The 10,512-nt window shown below is 46.6% G+C and overlaps 1 long non-coding RNA gene across 1 annotated transcript in view; it reads left to right on the forward strand.

Moving 5' to 3' along the window:
* Window positions 1-6,437, forward strand: part of LOC113880099 — a 48,366-nt gene extending 41,929 nt beyond the window's left edge. Inside the window, exon 3 of the long non-coding RNA XR_003507587.1 lies at window positions 4,025-6,437. This is a non-coding gene — a long non-coding RNA (uncharacterized LOC113880099). The remainder of the gene's footprint in view (window positions 1-4,024) is intronic.
* The last annotated feature ends 4,075 nt before the right edge of the window (window positions 6,438-10,512 follow it).

The raw sequence follows: 10,512 nt of genomic DNA on the forward strand, positions 1-10,512 counted from the left end.
CAGACAGCAGCAGGGGAACTGAGTGCTCAGGTGAGGAGGAACCCACCTGGCAGGGTGGAAGAGGGGGCCTGATCACCCCCCTGGGAGGGACTAGAAGGGACACAGACCCACAGGAGCCTGGAATAGGCAGGTGGCAGCGATTGCTTGGTACACAGGTCAACGAGTGTGTTAGGGCTTAGGAAGGAAATTTGTGAAGGTCATTTAGGAGGTGGTGGCCACGCTGTCTTGGGGAAATTATTACCAAGCAATTGCCAGGGGATTTTAAGGAGAAGAAACTTGGTCCTTGTGTGCTTGTGTTCTACCCTCCCCCAGGAGGTGCCCTATCTGCTGCAAAACCCCAATCCCCTCAAACTAGTTAGGTAGAAAGAAAAAAGTATATCAGTGAGTATGAATTGGCCTTTCCAGGAGAAGCCTGGGATGTGGGGTATCTAATCGATCTGTGTTTTCATCCTCACCCAATTAAGCCCACCGGGACAAGAAGGGCATCTAAAGCAAAGGGGAGAAGAGGTTGTGGATGCTGTGGTGGTCTGGTTTAAACGAATAAGGCTGCAAGAGAAACAATGCCTGACTCCCCCCCATCCTCTGGGACTTAGCAGGTAAAGCCCTCCTTGACCCTATTAGATGAGAGGCAGACTGGCAGTTTAAGTGTTTCATCGAGTGGAATACCAAAAATACCTGGGATACCGAGTGCTTCTCGAGCCAAAAAAAAAGAAAAGGAAACATCAACGAGAGGGTAGGAAAAATGAGAGGAAACGGATCTAAGGCAACTGTACTAGAAAATATGATTAAAAACTTCATAAAGGGATTTGACGGAGACTATGTGAAGAAGGCTGAGCACTGAAGAATTGATGCTTTTGAACTGTGGTGTTGGAGAAGACTCTTGAGAGTCCCTTGGACTGCAAGGAGATCCAACCAGTCCATTCTGAAGGAGATCAGCCCTGGGATTTCTTTGGAGGGAATGATGCTGAAGCTGAAACTCCAGTACTTTGGCCACCTCATGCGAAGAGTTGACTCATTTGAAAAGACTCTGATGCTGGGAGGGATTGGGGGCAGGAGGAGAAGGGGATGACAGAGGATGAGATGGCTGGATGGCATCACTCACTCGATGGACGTGAGTCTGGGTGAACTCCGGGAGTTGGTGATGGACAGGGAGGCCTGGCGTGCTGTGATTCATGGGGTGGCTAAGAGTCGGACATGACTGAGCGACTGAACTGAAATGATGGGACAAAGATGACGCCCAGCTGGCTCTGCACTCTGTGAGGTCGAGTGGCCCGCAGTGGGAGTCAGTTGGCCACCAGATGATACCATGGACTTAAATTTAATAAAGACAGTCTATGCCATAGTTATGGGAAAACCTGGACACCCTGATCAGTTCCCATACATAGACTCTTGGCTAGGGATAGCCCAGGACCCCCCACATGGGCCTGATTTTATATCCAAAATGGAGAGGGGAAGATATTAATGGCTCAAAAAATAACCAAAGATGAAAAGGAGATCTTACAGGATCCAGAGAGGGAAGAACTTTGCCCGCCACCATACTGGATGATGATCCCACCAACCAATGTTCCCATGGTGCCGAGAGCCTCCCCACAGGGAACTGACCAGAGGCTGGTAAGCATCCCAGAGCCTCCACCCTTCACCAGTCTTCCTGACAGCCCCACAGGTTGTAGAGCTGCCATTCTGGCAAGGTGTTGAAGGAGCAACAGGCTACAACCCATCGGATTCAACCACTGCTGACATCATACGCCCCAAGCTCTATCCTCTGCTCCCTGTAAGTACTTCCAAACAAGGGGAGGGAGACTTTGGAATTAAGCAGAGACTATGCTCTGCCAGAGAGCCGGAGGGAAAGGCACCACTACAGATGCCTCTTAGAGAAGTCCAACAACCCCCCTTGCAAGGGGAGGACAGTAATTACCATCAAGCTCCTGTAGCTTATTACTACCAGCCTCTCTCATCAACTGACATACTAAATTGGCAAAAGCATACCCCGTTACTCAGAAGAGCCACAAGGTATGGCTGCTGCTGCTGCTGCGTTGCTTCAGTCGTGTCCAACCCTGTGCGACCCCCTAGACGGCAGCCCACCAGGCTCCCCCATCCCTGGGATTATCCAGGCAAGAACACTGGAGGGGGTTGCCATTTCCTTCTCCAATGCATGAAAGTGGAAAGTGGAAAGTGAAGCCGCTCAGTCGTGTCCGACTCTTAACGACCCCATGGACTTCAGCCTACCAGGCTCCTCTGTCCATGGGATTTTCCAGGCAAGAGTACTGGAGTGGGGTGCCATTGCCTTCTCCAACAAGGTATGACTAGATTGATGGAAACCATCTTTCACACCCATCGACCAACAATGGGATGATGTCATGCAATTATTGACATCTCTCTTCAGTACTGAGGAGAGATACAGAATTAATACGGAAGCAAAAAAATGGTTATGAAAGATGGTTCCAGAAGGTGTTGCAAACCCAGAAGGGTGGATAGAGCAAGTCTTCCCCACTGATAAAACCTAATTAGGACCGTAACACAGAAGAAGGGCGGATTCAATTAGACAGATATCGGACAGCCATTATACAAGAGCTGTAGAGGGGAGCCCGTAAGCCAATGGACATGTCAAAACTTGCTGGGGTAATTCAGAAGGGGAATGCATCACCTGAATTTTATAAAAGACTGCGAAGCCTATAGACTTTATACACCTATAACCTGGAAGCTGCAGGCTCTCAGATTGTTGTAAACTCGGCATTCATCTCACAGGCATACCCTGATATTAAGCAAAAGCTTCAAAAGACAGAAGGGGTGCTGTCCATGTCCAGCTCCCAGTTAATTGAAATAGCAGACAAAGTGTTCTGGAACAGGGACACAAATAGAAAAGAAATATGAAAAGAGATATAAAGAGGAACAAAAGAGAACAGACCAGAGATTTGCAATGCTAGCTGCTGCTCTGGGAAAGTCTATCTCGGGCCCTCCGGAAAAACCTCCTCCCGCCCCAGGGACAAGACAGACCTTCAACCGGTCCCAGTGGAGGCCCCAGGCCCCATTACAGCCCAAACCAGTGTGCCGGTACCGAGGTTTTGGCCATTGGAAGAATGAATGCCCTAAGGCAAGGAGGGAAGAGGAAGCTCCCGCAGTTGTGGGACTTGCCGACTTGAAAATTAAATAGGGCTGCTGGGGCTCAGAGATACCAGGTCCCCAAGAGCCTGTGGTAACCTTAAAAGTGGGGGACCAAAACATTGACTTTATGGTGGATACAGGAGCAGAACTGTCAGTAGTAAAACCTGTGGCACCATTACCCAAAAAGACTACCGCTATAACTGGGGTATCAGGAGAAGAGATGATTAAATCATGCTGCCAGCCCGGAAAATGCCAGATAGGGGGACACCAAGTGATTCATGAATTCCTCTACATTCCTGAGTGCCCAGTACCCCTGTTGGGAAGAGACTTGCTCTCCAAACTAGGAGCACAAGTGACTTTCTCCCCTGAGGAGAGGCCCACCTTCCGGGTGGGCACTATGACTTATTGCTCTCTCTCTCAATACCCACCCCAAGATGAGTGGAGGTTGCATGAGCCTCCAAAGGAAAAACCAGGTGGGCTGGAAGAGCATGAGAGAGAGCTAACTCAATTATTCCCTGAGGTCTGGGCGGAAGACAACCCCCTCTCCCCACAGGCTGGCTAAACATTAAGCCCCAGTGATAATAGAACTCAACCCAGGCACCATTCCAGTTAAAAAGTGCCAGTACCCGCTACTGATAGAGGCCCCGGCCAGCATAATACCCCACATCAATAGATTGGAACAAGCGGGTGGGCATTCTAGCAGAGTGCCGATCGGCTTGGAATATGCCAATCCTGCCAGTCAAAAGAGGAGGACAGGACTATAGGCCTGTGCAAGATCTCAGGCTAGTCAACCAGGCTACTGTGGCTTTACACCCCACTGTTCCAAACCTCTATACCTTACTTAGCCTCCTCCCACCGAGGACTAAAGTTTATACTTGCCTAGATCTCAAGGATGCCTTTTTCTGTATATGCCTCACTCCAGCATCACAGCCCGTCTTTGCCTTGGAATGGGAAGATCCAGTCGGAGGAACCAAACAACAAACAACCTGGACTCGTCTCCCACAAGGGTTTAAGAATTCCCCAGCCATCTTTGGGGAAGCCTTGGCTTCTGACCTGGACTCATTCCATTCAGAAGAGTATGGTTGTTGGCTCCTACAATATGTGATGACCTGCTACTGGCTGCCAAGACCAAGGAAAAATTCTGGAAAGGGATGAAAGCACTGCTCCAACTGCTGATGGAAGCAGCTTACCGGGTGTCGAAGAAGAAGGCACAGATCTTCAAGGAGGAGGTAAGGTATCTGGGGTTTGTTTTAAAGAAGGGCAAAAGGTTATTAGACCAGTTCAGAAAAGAGGTAATCCTGAGGATCCCAACACCTACGACTTGTTGGCAGGTCCAGGAGTTTGGGGGAACTGCTGGGTTTTGCAGAATCTGGATTCCAGGATATTCCCCAATGGCCCAGCCTTTATATGAACTCCTGACAGGGCCTGAGGAGAATCTGCTAAATTGGACTGAAAAACAACAAAAAGCCTTTGATGAACTAAGGTTGGCAATTATATCAGCCCCCGCTTTAGGGCTGCCAGACCTTGCCAAGCCATTTACTCTGTATGTAACTGAAAAAGACAAAACAGCAATGCGAGTGTTAACTCAGATGGTGGGGACGTGGGACAGGCCTGTAGCTTCTCTCTCAAGGCGTCTTGACAATGTTGCCACCGGGTGGCCCAGATGCTTGCAAGCAAGTGCCACAGTTGCCCTACTAGTACGAGAAGCTACTAAATTGACTTTAGGCCAAGATCTGGTCGTAAGAGTCCCACATGAGGTCAACACACTCTTATGAGGAGATCCCCACAAATGGCTATCAAACTCCTGGATTATTCAGTTTCAAGGGCTGTTATGTGAAAACCCTAACCTCCGTTTTGAGCCTTGCCAGACTTTAATCCCAGCCACACTCCTTCTGGTGGGAGAGGGTGGATCTTCTCATGACCGCAGGGAAGTCTTGGAAGAGGTCTACGCTAGCAGACCGGACCTCCAAGACCAACCGATTCTGGACCCTGATTGGGTCCTATATACTGATGGCACTAGCCTGATAAAACAAGGACAATGGCTGTTGGGTCACGCTGTAGTCACAGAAAAGACTATCATTGAAGCTGGCTCCTTGCCACAACACTGGTCTGCTCAACGAGCTGAGTTATGGGCCTTGATTCGCGCACTCCAGCTGTCAAAAGGCAAGAAAGTAAACATCTTCCGCGACTCCAGGTATGCTTTTGCCACACGTGTACATGGGGCTCTGTATAAGGAGAGAGGCCTTTTGACAGCTAGTGGAAAACATACCAAAAATAAGGAAGAAATTCTGAGCCTATTAGATGCTATCTGAGAACCAGACAGTGTTGCAGTCATACACTGCCGAGAACATCAGAAAGAGGATACCCGGGGAAACCCAGGCTCGGGGAAACAGACTGGCAGATAAGGCCACTAAACAAGCAGCCGAGGGCGTGGGGGCGACAAGCGAGCCCCTGTTAAAGCTCTCGTATTGGTGGAGCTGCCTGAGCTAACTCTGGACTCTCCAAAATACACTGAAGCCCAAAACCAACGAGCCAAAGCAGAAGGGGCTATCAAGACTGAAAAGGGATGGTGGGAATTGCCAAGTGGCAAATTACTGGTACCAGAGGAGCTGGCACCTACTCTGGGAAGCCAAACACACCAAGCGACCCACCTAGGCCATGATAAACTGGAAGAGCTAATTCGAAAATATTTCTTGGTTCCCCGCCTCTCTCCCCTATGTGGGACAGAATCTCAGAACTGCACTGCCTGCTCACAGGTCAATGTTGCCTTTTGGCACAGACAGAAACCTCTGGGGATTCAGCTAAAAGGCAGGCTGCTCTTTGAACACCTGGAAGTGGACTTCACTGAAATGAAACCTTACTGACACTACCATTACCTGCGGGTCGTGATATGTACGTTCTCGGGATGGGTAGAAGCTTTTCCTGCCTGGACTGAAAGAGCATCAGAAGTAGACCAGTCCCTGCTTCGGGAGATAGTTCCCAGATTTGGATTTCCTACCAGCATTGGATCAGACAATGGCCTGGCTTTTATAGCTGATTTAGTACAAGAAGCAAGCAAAACTTTAAACATCAAATGGAAACTGCACACTGCATACAGGCCCCAGAGTTCTGGGATGGTGGAATGGACCAACGGAACACTTAAAGAGACACCCTCCAAATGCATCATAGAGACTGACTGCTCCTGGGTGGACTTGGTTCCGATGGCTCTACTCAGACTTAGGATGACCCCACAATCTCATGGCTACTCTCCATATGAAATTGTATATTGGAGACCCCCTGCTATAATAAAACAGGTGTCAACCAATTTGCCTCAGGTAACGGGGGATGGGATTTCACGGCAGATGGAACTGGGTAAGGTAATAAATCAGGTAACTAAGTTTGTACAAGAAAGAGTGCTGTTCCCTTGGAGGAACAGATTCATGAGTTTACACCTGGTGACCAAATATGGGTCAAAGATTGGAAACATGATTCACTAGCCCCTCGGTGGAAGGGCCTATACTGTTACTCTAACTATCCCTACTGCAGTTAAAGTTGCAGGTATTGTCCCTTGGAGCCATCATACGAGGGTGAAGAAAGCATACCATGCAGACCCAGAAAACACTGAGTGGATTGCACAGAGGGACCCCGCTGACCCTCGAGGGACTAAGATCATCCTTAAGAAGAAAGAAAAGAAGATCCCAGATGAGCCCCTTCAGGATGAAGCCACATAATAACTCCTGCTGCTTGTCCTCATCAACATGATTTTGAATTTAACTTCAACTCAGGACAATGTTTTCATCTTATGGGCACACTCCTACATGGACTTCCACAACACCTCCAACTGCTGGATATGTGGGGCTATGCCTCTGTCTGTGATGGATGGACTTCCTTGGTGGTGTCACTGCTCTGCCAAGGGGATTTTAAACCACTCTGCTCTTCTCTAGGATGACAGAAAGAGACTTTCCTTTCTCTTGTCAATCATAATCTCTCCCTGCTCTCTTGGTGTAAGCCAGACCTACAGTCAATAGACTCGGTTCATGATGTAAACACCAGATTTATGATGTAAACACCAGTTTCATAGAAGTAACAAAAACTTATACCTCATATTTAAAGAAAACAAAAAACGCTCCCTGACCAGCAAGGGAGGACAGGCCTCTAGGTATGTTGAACAGTTCTACCAAGTTTGGGGTGTATATTTCTGGATGACCCCCAAAAAGGGTCAATTAATTACTCCCGCTGCTATATGCTGGGAACAGAAAGAACAAGGGTAGGGTTTGGTGACCATCGCTTAGACCCAAAAGAACTAAAATAGGGGTACCTATCCCCCGAACAATGTAAACGAACATTTGAGGTCACATACCACCCCAACCAGTCCATCCACTGGCCAGGCTCTGATTGGAAATAAAACCCTGGAATCTGCTGGGTGGCGCCCAACGGAACCTAATGGCTTTGGGGGCCTAACCTTTGGCCTTGGTTACCAGTCTGCTGGGTAGGCCGCTGCACACTGGGATTCGCTTTTGCCCATGGCAGCATAAAGCCTAACCTACAGCAAACCCTGGTAAATCATGCTAGGTGGACAAGGTCTGTGTTTCAATGGCATGAGTAGATTGCTGCCTTATATGTACCTTCTATAGGGACAACAGATATTATGATTAAAGTAGAGGCCTTGACTAATTTCACAAAACAGGCCCTTCTAGATAGTGCTAAAGCATCCAGGCCTTAAAAGAACAAACCCAAATGAGAAAAGCGGTAATTCAAAATTGAATGGCTTTGAACATGGTCACAGCAGCTCAAGGAGGGAACTGTGCTATAATTAAGGTTGAATGTTGTGTATATATTCCTGATTTATCTGGCAATGTATCAGCTGCTTTAGATGACATGAAAAACCGGGTAAAAGTAATGTCAAATGAAAACACTCTTTTCTGGACTTTGGTTCTATCTTGGGTGAAGGGTAATTGATGGAAAACTATATTTACCATTGTTATAGTTGTCTTGATAGTTCTGCTTTGTGGACCCTGCATTTACAATGTATTATGAACTTTGTAACCCAAAGGTTGGTGTCGTTCTCCCAAATTGGCAGTCGGAGAGCCAGGGTGCAATATATCCCTATGAGTGATGCTCACACTATGAGTTAAGAGCATCAAGAGGGGAGATAAAGGAGGAAACAGACAGAATGGGTTCCATCTTGAAAGCAGGACTCCATCTTGAGCTGGACTGTGGACTTTGAGCTATATACCCTGTATCTATGGAAACAACATACAAACTGGAAAATCAGACCCCCGGATGGAAGAGCCCCAGGGCTCATACCTAGACTCTGTGTCGCCTAAAAAATACCCTAATTATCTGTGTAACCAAATATAATCATAAATTCTATTATGCTTATTGGGGTATGACCACAGGCCTATTGATAATTGTCCACTGTTAACTGGCTAGGCTTAAGGCATACAAATCACAGGTTTAAGGCACATGGAGTTAAATCTGATTCTATCTTTCTTTTCCTTTGTTCAGACTAGTTTCAGAGTTTGGGGAGGTAGGTTTGAGCACGTACACTTCGGGTATATAAGATTTTCACAAAAACTGGTCGGGGTCCTTGGCTAAGAGGAGACTCTGCCTTGGGCCCGCCAGTGTAATAAACTGCACTCCACCGTGCACATTGTCGTTTTGAGTGAGTTTGTTTCCCAGAACGTATGGCTATAACAGTCCCATAACTTCATGGCAAATAGATGGGGAAACAGTGACAGACTTAATTTTGGGGGGCTCCAAAATCGCTGCAGATGGTGACTGCAGCCATGAAATTAAGATACTTGCTTATTGGAAGAAAAGCCATGACCAACCTAGACTGCATATTAAAAAGCAGACATTACTTTGCCAAGAAAAATCTGTCTAGTCAAAGCTATGGTTTTTCTAGTAGTCATGTATGGATATGAGAGTTGGAATATAAAGAAAGCTGAGCACTGAAAATTGATGCTTTGGAACTGTGGTGTTGAAGAAGATGCTTGAGAGTCCCTTGGACTGCAAGGAGATCCAACTAGTCCATCCTAAAGGAGATCAGTCCTGGGTGTTCATTGGAAGGACTGATGCTGAAGCTGAAACTCCAATACTTTGGCTACCTGATGTAAAGAACTCACTCGTTTGAAAAGACCCTGATGCTGGGAAAGATGGAAGGCAGGAGGAGAAGGTGATGACAGAGGATGAGATGGTTGTATGGCATCACCAACTCATTGGACATGAGTTTGAATAGGCTCCAGGAGTTGGTGATGGACAAGGAGGCCTGGCGTGCTGCAGTCCATGGGGTCGCAAAGAGTCAGACACGGCTGAGCCACTGAACTGAACATTTTGTAATGAGGCGAACACCACGTTTCTCCTGAATAGTATCAGCTGCTTCCTACTTACAAAATGCTACTAATGTATTAATCATACGCAGAGGAGTACTGCTATGTATGATTTGATGCTGAGCAGCCTTTCAGAGGAACACGGGTGTAATACTTGGTGATGGTTGTCACTGAGGTACTCATTTCATAAAACCTTAATCAATATCCTGAGGGATTCTGAAGGAAATATATACCAACCTAATACCACTCTTAAAAAACAAAAACTTGACCGAAAAGGATAACTAATCATTAAATATTCTAAACTCACCTTTCCAAACTAAGAACTTTTACATAGAATGAGCTTTAAATTACAATGTTAGCCATGGCTAAGATGGTGCTTTCAATGGGGGTATATCATTTTAAAATAATGAAAGTAGGCCAGCACTAATGATGGTGATGTTTTCTCTTGCTCTAAGCCAAACCCTGTGGTTATCTGCCCTCCTTTCTCCGAGGCACACACTCTAGTAATTCCATCTAAGGACACCCCAGTGAGCTGTGCACTATACTCTGTGGATGTTTGAGCCTACTGATCCAGTCAGCCTGACTGGGACCATCACTTTGCTGTTGAGAATTCTTTGTACAGCCCCATTTCTTTTTAATCTAACAAAAGAACAGCTTGCTTTTAACAAGTAATCTTTTTCTTGTGATGATGAGCTTATTGTCAGGAAAAACAATTTGTCTCACAAAATAATCTGAATCACAAGCAGATTTCCCACACAACTAGTGAGAAAAGTCTGTGTGTAAGTGATGTTTCAGCAACAGTCATTCATTTCAGAGTTATGGCTACACTATATTTTTGTGGATAAAAATAAACAGCCTCTTAATTATCTGTAGTCAGTAGGTAAACTGAAAAAAAAAGTATCTTTAAGTGGATACTAAATCAAGTTAGTTTGAAGGGAAACTCTAATGCAAAACTTGTCTAACAAACAAAAATAAATTGGTTTTTCCATTAAAATCAAAGCGCCCAGGACTCCCCTGGTGGTTCAGTGGCTAAGACTCCATGTTCCAATGGGGGCGCAGGTGTGATCCCTGGTCAGAGAACTAGATCCCACGTGGCACA

Source organism: Bos indicus x Bos taurus, chromosome 21 (assembly GCF_003369695.1).
Source record: "Bos indicus x Bos taurus breed Angus x Brahman F1 hybrid chromosome 21, Bos_hybrid_MaternalHap_v2.0, whole genome shotgun sequence".
Classification (NCBI taxonomy): Eukaryota; Metazoa; Chordata; class Mammalia; order Artiodactyla; family Bovidae; genus Bos; species Bos indicus x Bos taurus.